Source organism: Podarcis vaucheri (genome assembly GCF_965113315.1).
Source record: "Podarcis vaucheri genome assembly, chromosome: 7".
NCBI lineage: Eukaryota > Metazoa > Chordata > Lepidosauria > Squamata > Lacertidae > Podarcis > Podarcis vaucheri.
Genome location: NC_138765.1, coordinates 99,019,889 through 99,030,373, shown reverse-complemented (window position 1 = coordinate 99,030,373; position 10,485 = coordinate 99,019,889). Strand labels below are relative to the sequence as shown.

The 10,485-nt window shown below is 63.1% G+C and overlaps 1 pseudogene across 1 annotated transcript; it reads left to right on the top strand.

Annotated features, from left to right (window-relative positions):
• Positions 1-5,382: 5,382 nt before the first annotated feature.
• Positions 5,383-9,926, top strand: LOC309537621 (tapasin-like; annotated as a pseudogene). The gene is made up of 7 exons: positions 5,383-5,423; positions 5,543-5,988; positions 6,766-7,018; positions 7,493-7,819; positions 8,188-8,277; positions 9,036-9,076; positions 9,404-9,926. The product of its transcript is annotated as a tapasin-like (transcript).
• The last annotated feature ends 559 nt before the right edge of the window (positions 9,927-10,485 follow it).

Sequence of the window (10,485 nt, the reverse complement as noted above, 5' to 3'; positions counted from 1 at the left end):
TCTCAAAAGTTCATGCCACCCCTTTCTCGCTGTTCAATCTCGCCTTGAACCTGTTGCGCAATAAACTTGGACCTTCTGCAGTTGCTCCTGTGTCCGGCTGAGCTCATTTTCTTCCGCAGGGACCCGCGGACTTAGTCCGATGAGCTGGGTGGCAGAGTAACCCCGCACCCAGATTTTAGCCGTAACACTGTGAACTCGTGCTTGTTTTGTGACTCTATCACACTTGCTCCTTCTACCAGTTCATGGATGGTAGTGATACGGAAGGAAAGGGGGGGGGGGTACCTTCCCTCTCCCTTTGCCTGCCACCAAAGGGTCCGAAGCGATGATCTCCCCATGGCACCCTCAGGGGGAGGAGAGAGGAGACTCAGGTGACTCCAGGAGGGGCTTTTGCCAAGGAGAGAGGAGAAGAAAGCAGGGGGGGAGGGAGGGAGGGGCTTCTGCTCTGGAGGACCTTGCCCTCTCCCCCTCCCCCTCCCCGTCCTCTCTAGGACTCCAGCTCTGCTCCTCTTAACCCTTGCCAGCCCGGCCCTCCCTCTCCCCGCTGCCCCTCGGAGCCCGACTCCGCGCCAGGGAGACGGGGCTTCCCCAGGAGTCAAGCAGCCTCCTCGAGAGGAAGAGGAAGCCCAGATCCCCCCCCCCGAGGGAGACACGTCTTCCCTCCAGCCCCCCCATCTTCCCGGGGGCAGCCCCACTGAATTGGGGGGCCAAGCTGGGGTCCGGAGACAGGCGCCTCCTTCCCTTGGACTTGGAGGCTCTGGAGTCAGACTTGGGGGGGGGCCCTTTCCCTCCGCCCCCCCCCACACCCAGGGGGTCCCCTCAGCCCTCCTTCTTGGGGGTCTCCCTTCCCTCCCCCCTTTCCCTCCGCCCCCCACACCCAGGGGGTCCCCTCAGCCCTCCTTCTTGGGGGTCTCCCTCCGCCCCCCACACCCAGGGGGTCCCCTCAGCCCTCCTTCTGGGGGGTCTCCCTCCGCCCCCCACACCCAGGGGGTCCCCTCAGCCCTCCTTCTTGGAGGTCTCCCTCCGCTCCCCCCTCTCAGTCCACCCCCCACACCCAGGGGGTCCCCTCAGCCCTCCTTTTTGGGGGTCTCCCTCCGCCCCCCACACCCAGGGGGTCCCCTCAGCCCTCCTTCTTGGGGTTCTCCCTCCGCTCCCCCCTCTCAGTCTGCCCCCACACTCAGGGGGTCCCCTCAGCCCTCCTTCTTGGGGGTCTCCCTCCGCCCCCCACACCCAGGGGGTCCCCTCAGCCCTCCTTCTTGGGGGTCTCCCTCCGCTCCCCCCCCACACCCAGGGGGCCCCCTCAGCCCTCCTTCTTGGGGGTCCCCCTCCGCTCCCTCCTCTCAATCCGCCCCCCCACACCCAGGGGGTCCCCTCAGCCCTCCTTCTTGGGGGTCTCCCTTCCCTCCCCCCTTTCCCTCCGCCCCCCCCACACCCAGGGGGTCCCCTCAGCCCTCCTTCTTGGGGGTCCCCCTCCGCTCCCTCCTCTCAATCCGCCCCCCCACACCCAGGGGGTCCCCTCAGCCCTCCTTCTTGGGGGTCTCCCTCCGCCCCCCACACCCAGGGGGTCCCCTCAGCCCTCCTTCTTGGGGGTCTCCCTCCGCCCCCCACACCCAGGGGGTCCCCTCAGCCCTCCTTCTTGGGGGTCTCCCTCCGCCCCCCACACCCAGGGGGTCCCCTCAGCCCTCCTTCTTGGGGGTCTCCCTTCCCTCCCCTCTCTCAGTCCGCCCACCACACCCAGGGGGTCCACTCAGCCCTCCTTCTTGGGGGTCTCCCTCCGCCCCCACACCCAGGGGGTCCCCTCAGCCCTCCTTTTTGGGGGTCTCCCTCCGCCCCCCCCCACACCCAGGGGGTCCCCTCAGCCCTCCTTCTTGGGGTTCTCCCTTCCCTCCCCCCTTTCCCTCCGCCCCCCCCACACCCAGGGGGTCCCCTCAGCCCTCCTTCTTGGGGGTCCCCCTCCGCTCCCTCCTCTCAATCCGCCCCCCCCACACCCAGGGGGTCCCCTCACCCCTCCTTCTTGGGGGTCTCCCTCCGCCCCCCACACCCAGGGGGTCCCCTCAGCCCTCCTTCTTGGGGGTCTCCCTCCGCCCCCCACACCCAGGGGTTCCCCTCAGCCCTCCTTCTTGGGGGTCTCCCTCCGCCCCCCACACCCAGGGGGTCCCCTCAGCCCTCCTTCTTGGGGGTCTCCCTTCCCTCCCCTCTCTCAGTCCGCCCACCACACCCAGGGGGTCCACTCAGCCCTCCTTCTTGGGGGTCTCCCTCCGCCCCCCACACCCAGGGGGTCCCCTCAGCCCTACTTTTTGGGGGTCTCCCTCCGCCCCCCACACCCAGGGGGTCCCCTCAGCCCTCCTTCTTGGGGTTCTCCCTCCGCTCCCCCCTCTCAGTCCGCCCCCACACTCAGGGGGTCCCCTCAGCCCTCCTTCTTGGGGGTCTCCCTCCACTCCCCTCTCTCAGTCCACCCCCCACACCCAGGGGGTCCCCTCAGCCCTCCTTCTTGGGGGTCTCCCTCCGCTCCCCCCTCTCAGTCCGCCCCCACACTCAGGGGGTCCCCTCAGCCCTCCTTCTTGGGGGTCTCCCTCCACTCCCCTCTCTCAGTCCACCCCCCACACCCAGGGGGTCCCCTCAGCCCTCCTTCTTGGGGGTCTCCCTCCGCTCCCCCTTCTCAGTCCGCCCCCCACACCCAGGGGGTCCCCTCAGCCCTCCTTCTTGGGGGTCTCCCTCCGCCCCCCACACCCAGGGGGTCCCCTCAGCCCTCCTTCTTGGGGGTCTCCCTTCCCTCCCCTCTCTCAGTCCGCCCACCACACCCAGGGGGTCCCCTCAGCCCTCCTTCTTGGGGGTCTCCCTCCGCCCCCCACACCCAGGAGGTCTCCTCAGCCCTCCTTCTTGGGGGTCTCCCTCCGCCCCCCACACCCAGGGGGTCCCCTCAGCCCTCCTTCTTGGGGGTCTCCCTTCCCTCCCCTCTCTCAGTCCGCCCCCCCACACCCAGGGGGTCCCCTCAGCCCTCCTTCTTGGGGGTCTCCCTCCGCCCCCCACACCCAGGGGGTCCCCTCAGCCCTCCTTCTTGGGGGTCTCCCTCCGCCCCCCACACCCAGGAGGTCTCCTCAGCCCTCCTTCTTGGGGGTCTCCCTCCGCTCCCCCTTCTCAGTCCGCCCCCCACACCCAGGGGTCCCCTCAGCCCTCCTTCTTGGGGGTCTCCCTCCGCCCCCCACACCCAGGGGGTCCCCTCAGCCCTCCTTCTTGGGGGTCTCCCTCCGCCCCCCACACCCAGGGGGTCCCCTCAGCCCTCCTTCTTGGGGGTCTCCCTCCGCTCCCCCTTCTCAGTCCGCCCCCCACACCCAGGGGTCCCCTCAGCCCTCCTTCTTGGGGGTCTCCCTCCGCCCCCCACACCCAGGGGGTCCCCTCAGCCCTCCTTCTTGGGGGTCTCCCTCCGCCCCCCACACCCAGGAGGTCTCCTCAGCCCTCCTTCTTGGGGGTCTCCCTCCGCTCCCCCTTCTCAGTCCGCCCCCCACACCCAGGCGGTCCCCTCAGCCCTCCTTCTTGGGGATCTCCCTCCGCCCCCCACACCCAGGGGGTCCCCTCAGCCCTCCTTCTTGGGGGTCTCCCTTCCCTCCCCTCTCTCAGTCCGCCCACCACACCCAGAGGGTCCCTTCAGCCCTCCTTCTTGGGGGTCTCCCTCCGCTGCCCCCTCTCAGTCCGCCCCCCACACCCAGGTGGTCTCCTCAGCCCTCCTTCTTGGGGGTCTCCCTCCGCTCCCCCTTCTCAGTCCGCCCCCCACACCCAGGGGGTCCCTTCAGCCCTCCTTCTTGGGGGTCTCCCTCCGCCCCCCACACCCAGGGGGTCCCCTCAGCCCTCCTTCTTGGGGGTCTCCCTCCGCCCCCCACACCCAGGGGGTCCCCTCAGCCCTCCTTCTTGGGGGTCTCCCTTCGCCCCCCTTAGTCCACCCCCCACACCCAGGGGGTCCCCTCAGCCCTCCTTCTTGGGGGTCTCCCTCCGCCCCCCACACCCAGGGCGTCCCCTCAGCCCTCCTTCCTGGGGGGTCTCCCTTCACCCCCCCCTCAATCCGCCCACCACACCCAGAGGGTCCCTTTAGCCCTCCTTCTTGGGGGTCTCCCTCCGCCCCCCTGTCAGTCCGCCCCCCACACCCAGGGGGTCCCCTCAGCCCTCCTTCTTGGGAGTCTCCCTCCGCCCCCCACACCCAGGGGGTCCCCTCAGCCCTCCTTCCTGGGGGTCTCCCTTCGCCCCCCTTAGTCCACCCCCCACACCCAGGGGGTCCCCTCAGCCCTCCTTCTTGGGGGTCTCCCTCCGCCCCCCACACCCAGGGGGTCCCCTCAGCCCTCCTTCCTGGGGGTCTCCCTCCGCTCCCCCCTCTCAGTCCGCCCCCCACACCCAGGGGGTCCCCTCAGCCCTCCTTCTTGGGGGTCTCCCTCCGCCCCCCACACCCAGGGGGTCCCCTCAGCCCTCCTTCCTGGGGGTCTCCCTTCACCCCCCCCCCTCAGTCCGCCCACCACACCCAGAGGGTCCCTTCAGCCCTCCTTCTTGGGGGTCTCCCTTCACCCCCCTCTCAGTCCGCCCCCCACACCCAGGGGGTCCCCTCAGCCCTCCTTCTGGGGGGTCTCCCTCCGCTCCCCCCTTTCCCTCCGCCCCCCACACCCAGGGGGTCCCCTCAGCCATCCTTCTTGGGGGTCTCCCTACGCTCCTCCCTCTCTGTCCGCCCTGTTTTGAAATTCCCCTCCTCCAGGTCAAGCCCACCCCCAGAAACATCACACCTTCATCACAGAAAGGAGGGGGGGGTGGTAACCTGAGTGTCCTGTCACCTGGCAGGTTCCTCCTTTCCCCCTGCCCATGAGTCACTTCCAGGTGACAGAGGGGAGTTTGCAGTTTCCTGCCCCCAGAGGGAAGAGCTGATCATTGTCCTTTGTTCCAGTCCATGCTGAATCCACTCCCATATGCAAGTTCTTTGTGATCCTGATGGTCTTCTGTCTGGGATCATCAGGGTTGACATAGCAACTGGGCAGGGCTCCTGTGGATGTGCTGGGATGGTGAAGGGATTATGGCTGACCAGAGACAAGCCACCCCCCTTTGATAGTCCTTGTCATATGGAGTAAAATAAAAAATAGAACAGTGCAAATCCGATGTATGGTTGATTTTTCTATGAATTTATAACAGAAGCGTAGCGTATGTCGTGTGTGAGTGTGAGTGTGTGAAGTTTGTACAAACTGAATGATTGGCGGGGTGTTCCTGCTACATACAAACAACTACAGTTCCATACATGCTTCTCTGGTATATAGGTACAGTGCTTTTTTCCTAAAAATGGTTCAGGGTTACTCTCATTTTGACTCAAGAAAATCACCACTTTATAGTTCCAATTGGGAAAAATAAATACAGTAAATGGACAAAAGAAATCATCTCAAGAACTCAGGAGTCCTATTGTTGTGGATTAACTTTATTTAGTTATGCTTATTCTGGATCTACTTCAGATTGGTTTCCAACCTCAACATTTCCACTTTTCAGAGGTACAAAGCTGCTTGGTTTTTTTGGTTTGACCCAGAAGGGTGGAGTTGGGAACCCCAAAGGTCATCCACTCCAACCCCCTGCGATGTAGGTTGGGGGGTCCGGCAGTGGAGAGACCAGGCTCATCATTCCCCCCCCCCAGACACTGGTTCACCTCCCCCCGCTTTGTCCCCCCGGCAGACCCCTCTGGGGCCCTGTGGGGCGGTCAGGCCTCGGCCACCCCCCCCCGCCCTGGCTGAGTCGGGATGCCAGCGAGGCGGAATCCTCCTGCGAGATCAACGCTTACGCAGTCCCACTTTGTCGCCTGGGCGGAGGGGCTGGCGGGCGGAGGGGGCTGCCCCCGCGCCCTGGAGAGGGGCAAGTGCCTCATCGCCAGCATCCAGGCCCCCGAGGCCGAGTTCGGGGTCAGCAGCGTCCTGCACACGGAGGAGGCCCCGCCTTGGAAGCAGCAGGATGGGGTCAGCAGCGTCCCCACCACCGCAGGTCCCACCGGGCGAGCGGAAGGGGAGCGGCCGAGCGGTGAGAGCCCTGCGCCCGCAGCCGGGGAGAGAGGGACCGAGGGCCAGTCGGTGCTTCGCAGGGTCAGCGCGGGGGAAGGGGAGGGAGGCCGCCTGGAGCCCCTGGGAGGAGAAGGCGGGGCAGAAAAGCCGTTATCGGGAGTGCCCAAAGTCATTGGTGACACCCTCCTGGGGGTCAGGGGGTGGGGGGCACCGTGGGGCAAGCGGAAAGCAGAAATCCCTGGATCAAATGCATCTGCTGGGTTGAACTACTTGGAGTAGTTTGAAGTGGATTTTGAGTCATTTGGCAAGTAATTGTTGCTCTTTCAAATCTTGCTTTCATCTTACTGGGTCGTGCAAACAGTTGTTCCAAACCATGGCGCCTCTTTTAGGGCACTGGCTGAAAGGGAGAGCGTTTATGGGGGTCCCCCCCAAATCTGAGAACCACGGAATTAAATGAATAAATCAAATAGATGGTGGGTTTGTTCAGAGCCGTCTTTCCCATAGGGCGCTGGCCTCTCGGGGGATCGCTCTCCTGCATTGGCATGGGGGAGAGTTGCGCCCCCCACAATGGCTGGCAGTGCGCAGCTACGGCCACCCCAACACTATCGGGCAGACATTTGCAGCCTGGCACCGCATCTGCTAAACACAGCCCTGGGTTTGTTGTTTTTCCCTTCTGGGATTCCTCCCTTGCACGGGGGTTGGTCTAGATGACCGCTGGGGATCTCTCCCGCTCACCTCACCCTCCTCCCTCCTTGCGCAGCGGTGCTGTCGGTCTTCACGCGGACGCCACGCCTGGAGTCCCGCCTCGGGCGCCCGGCGGTCCTGCACTGCGGCTTCTCGGCGCCGGCCTCGGCCTTCTCGGTGGAGTGGCGCCATCAGTTCCGGGGGGCCGGGAAGGTGGTGCTGGCCTTCGACGGAGCCACGCGGGGGGTGCCTGCGGAGCGTGGCCGTCCGCCACAAGGGCACCTACATCTGCACCGTCTACCTGCCCCACCTGCACGCCCAGGTGGTGGGTGAGTGAGCGACCGGGGGGTCTCCCTCGCAGGGAGGGCGGGGGGAAGGAAGGGGAAAGGGGGGTCCCATCTTGCATTCTCACAGTGGCCAAATGCCGGCCAGGCCCTAGGGATCCAGATAGACTGCTCCTGGGCCTGGAGGCGCCAAGAGAACATAGGGAGAGTGCTTAAACCTCGCAGTGGCCAAATTGCCCTGAGATCCCTGCCTGGCAGGGGTTGGGCTAGATGACCCTTGGGGATCCCTTCCACCTGTCTGATTCTACGCTTCTAAGAACCAAGCGATCCAGAGAGACTGCCCCTGGGCTGGGAGGCTCCTTAAGAAGCGCCTGGCCACTTGGTCAAGCCAACAGGGACCCTGTCTTCCTCAGGATTGGAATCCAAGAGCCCCCCTCTCCCCTCCCGGCAGCTGGGAGCCTGCAGCGCTCCTGGTTGTCAGCAGGGGGCGCTCTGCTCACTCCCTCTCGCCCTGCAGAGCCCCCCCCCAGGTGACGCTGCGCCCCACGACGCTCTCCGTGCCCCCCAGTGCCTGGCCCCAGCTGGCCTGCGAGGTCTCCGGCTTCTTCCCTCTGGGTGCCTCGGTCAGCTGGAAGCGGAGGGAGTCCGACGCCCCCCAGGACAGCTTCCTGGACATCGGGGACTCGGGGCACCGCCAGGCTCCTGACGGCACCTTCAGCTTCACCAGCTTCGCCCGCCTGCTGCCCGTCCCGACCGAGGACCACGGGGTCTCCTACGTCTGCCATGTGGGCCACGCCGGGCTGGGCGAGGTGGGGGTCAAGAAGGCGGTCGTGCTCCATGTGGCAGGTGGGGGTCTGCACTTGGGGGTCTGTGGCGGGGTCCCCTGGGGGCTGGGTAGCAAGGCCCAGAAGATCGGCTGCGGGTGTGATTCCTGACTGGCGGAGGTTGGGGGGTCGCCCGTCCTGGGTGATTTAGCTGGGATTCCTCCCTTGAAGGGGGTTGGGCTGGATGACCGCTGGGGTGCCCTCCCAACTAGGATTCTGTGAATTGGCACTGATCAAGTCGGGCATGGGGGGAGGATATGGGGGGTGGGGCGAAGGTGCAGCTTTGGGACCTGCACTGGGTGGCCAAGGCAGGGTGGGGGTCTGACGTCGCCCCCCTTCTCCCTCTCTGACGCCCCCCTTCTGCCTCTGCCCCTTCTCCCCCCCCCCCAGGGTCCCTGGGCCCCTCCCTGGAGGACGCCATCGGCTTGTTCCTGGTCGCCATTGTGCTCCTGGGGGTCTTGCGGTCCTTCTTCCGATGGGGTAAGGTTGTTCCCACCCACCCCTTCTGTACTGTTATTTTTGTTATCAATATGGTCCTATTTTACCATTTGGTCAATATTTTAGGGGATACTTTAGCTGAGATTCCTGGGGTCCCTTCTGATTCTACAATTCTAGGATTCTATAAATGTGCACAGCATCCTCCTTTTCTGGATCTCCGGGCAGTTTGCGGCATAAAAATGCACGATGAAAACACAACGTACATGATAAAAATGAGAACCAAAACAAATAACCCAGCCTCCAGCAAGTCTAATTATTATAATGAAAAATAGACATATTTTCCTGGGGGAGACAATTCAGAATCTATTGAGACCATGCAAATATTGACAGTAAAAGCAGTTGAGAAATCTCTCCTCCACCACCTGACACCTTTGATTGGCGGAACTGGCACTGGCCAATTGACTCCCCTTTCCCACAGTTGCCAGTACAAGAAGCTCAGCTGGGAGAGGCTCTTCATTTCCGGGTTGTGGGTTCAAGATTCCTGCCTTGCGGGGGGTTGGACTAGATGACCCTCGGGGTCCCTCCCGGCTCCAAGGCTCTTTGGAACTCTCTGCCTCTTGATACCAACCAGGCGCCTTGGCCAGACTCTCTTGGGTCGCCTGCTAAAAACATCCCTGCCCAGCGGCTCAGAAATGTTGGTCTCCATTTCAGCTTTCTGCATGCTTTCAAGTATTCCTGTCCATTTCCCTGGGTTTTCTCGGGATTCACCTTTCCCTGCTTCATTATCCTCCTTTTTCCAGCTTCTGAAGAAAAACCCAAATCGGAGAAGCCCAAATCCGAGGTCAGTGCCCAAGATACGCCCAAGACTGCCAAGTTCTCTCGATTCCTCATTTTTCTATTCTTTTTAAAAAAACATCTCTGTGCCACCCACTGAGAGGCAGTGCGGTGCAGTGGTGAGAGGGCCAGACTAGGCCCTGGCCGAGAGATCTGGGTTTGAATCCCCAGTCCCTGGCCATGATGAAGCTCGCAGGGGGGCTGGGGGGCAGGATCCAGTCTGCCTACTTCGCAGGGTTCTTGTGGAGCAATTCCTGCAATTGCAACCCCCAGCCAGCTAATGTTTCCTCTCTGAATCGGGTCAGTATCTCACGGATTTCTCTTCTTTCTGCAGTAACGGACTCTGGGCTCCCGGCTTGGTTTGTTGCCTGTCTCCGGATCCCGTTGAAAGAGCAAAGTGGATCGTAGGCCCCCGGACTCCTGGGTCCCTCCTCTTTGGCTGCCCAGTCTTGCCCCACTGGTCCCTTGTGGGAAGCCCCCTTCCCCTGCCTTTTTGGGGTCAGGGGTCTGCTTGGCTTCGCATCCTGCAGATTCACAGCTGTGATTTTAAGGAGGGGGCCGGATCTGTGCATAGCAAAAGCCCCCCTTTCTGGCAGTCCCTGCCCCTCCTCACTTCCGTGCTGTGAAATTATTTAAGTGTAGAATTGGGAGGGGGCCCTGAGGGTCATCTGGTCGAACCCCCCGCAGGACAGGAATCGCAACAAAAGCATCTCTGAACTCTGACTCTGCACATGCTCTGGGAGACTCTTGACGGGGGGCCTGTGTTGTCTTTGGGATTGTGGGAGAGAACCTTTTTGGAGGAGGGGAGACTGACTTGAGCAAAATCAGCATATCCCTCCCACCCCAAAATAAATAAATGTGGGTCATTGGGTGTCCCTTTACCTCCCCCTCTGGGGGACCTGAAGTGGTACAGTCCAGACCCAGGTTTATCCCCTCTAGAGACCTGGGTGCAAAAGGAGCCCGTTTCCCCGCAACATCCCTGCAGAGACGGCCAGGCAGAGCAGCTTTCGTTCCCCTCGGCCCTCTCTCTCTCGATACGGACTAGGACCTGCCCCCCCTTCCCTCCCCCCAGAGCCCAGAGCTCCCCCTCCCCATTCTGTGTATATTCTGCTGTAGACTGTAAGCCCCGTGGGGCAGAGCCAACCTGGAGAATAAACACGCCTTGAAAAGAACTGCATGCTGTGGGTCTGTTTTTTCCTTCCAGGGCTGCAGGAGAGGTGAGGGTGGCCAAGTTTGATAAACAGTAGCAATAAATGGTTGGAGGAAAAGTCTGGGAAGGGGCAAGAGCCCCTCTCTGCCCCCCTCAAGGCTCCTCTCAGGCTCATCCAGGGTCCAAGGCCTCCTCCATTTTTGGAGGGCCAGGAAGTGAGTGGCCCCTGCAGCTTCGCCTGCTGGAAAGGGGGCGACATGCAAGAG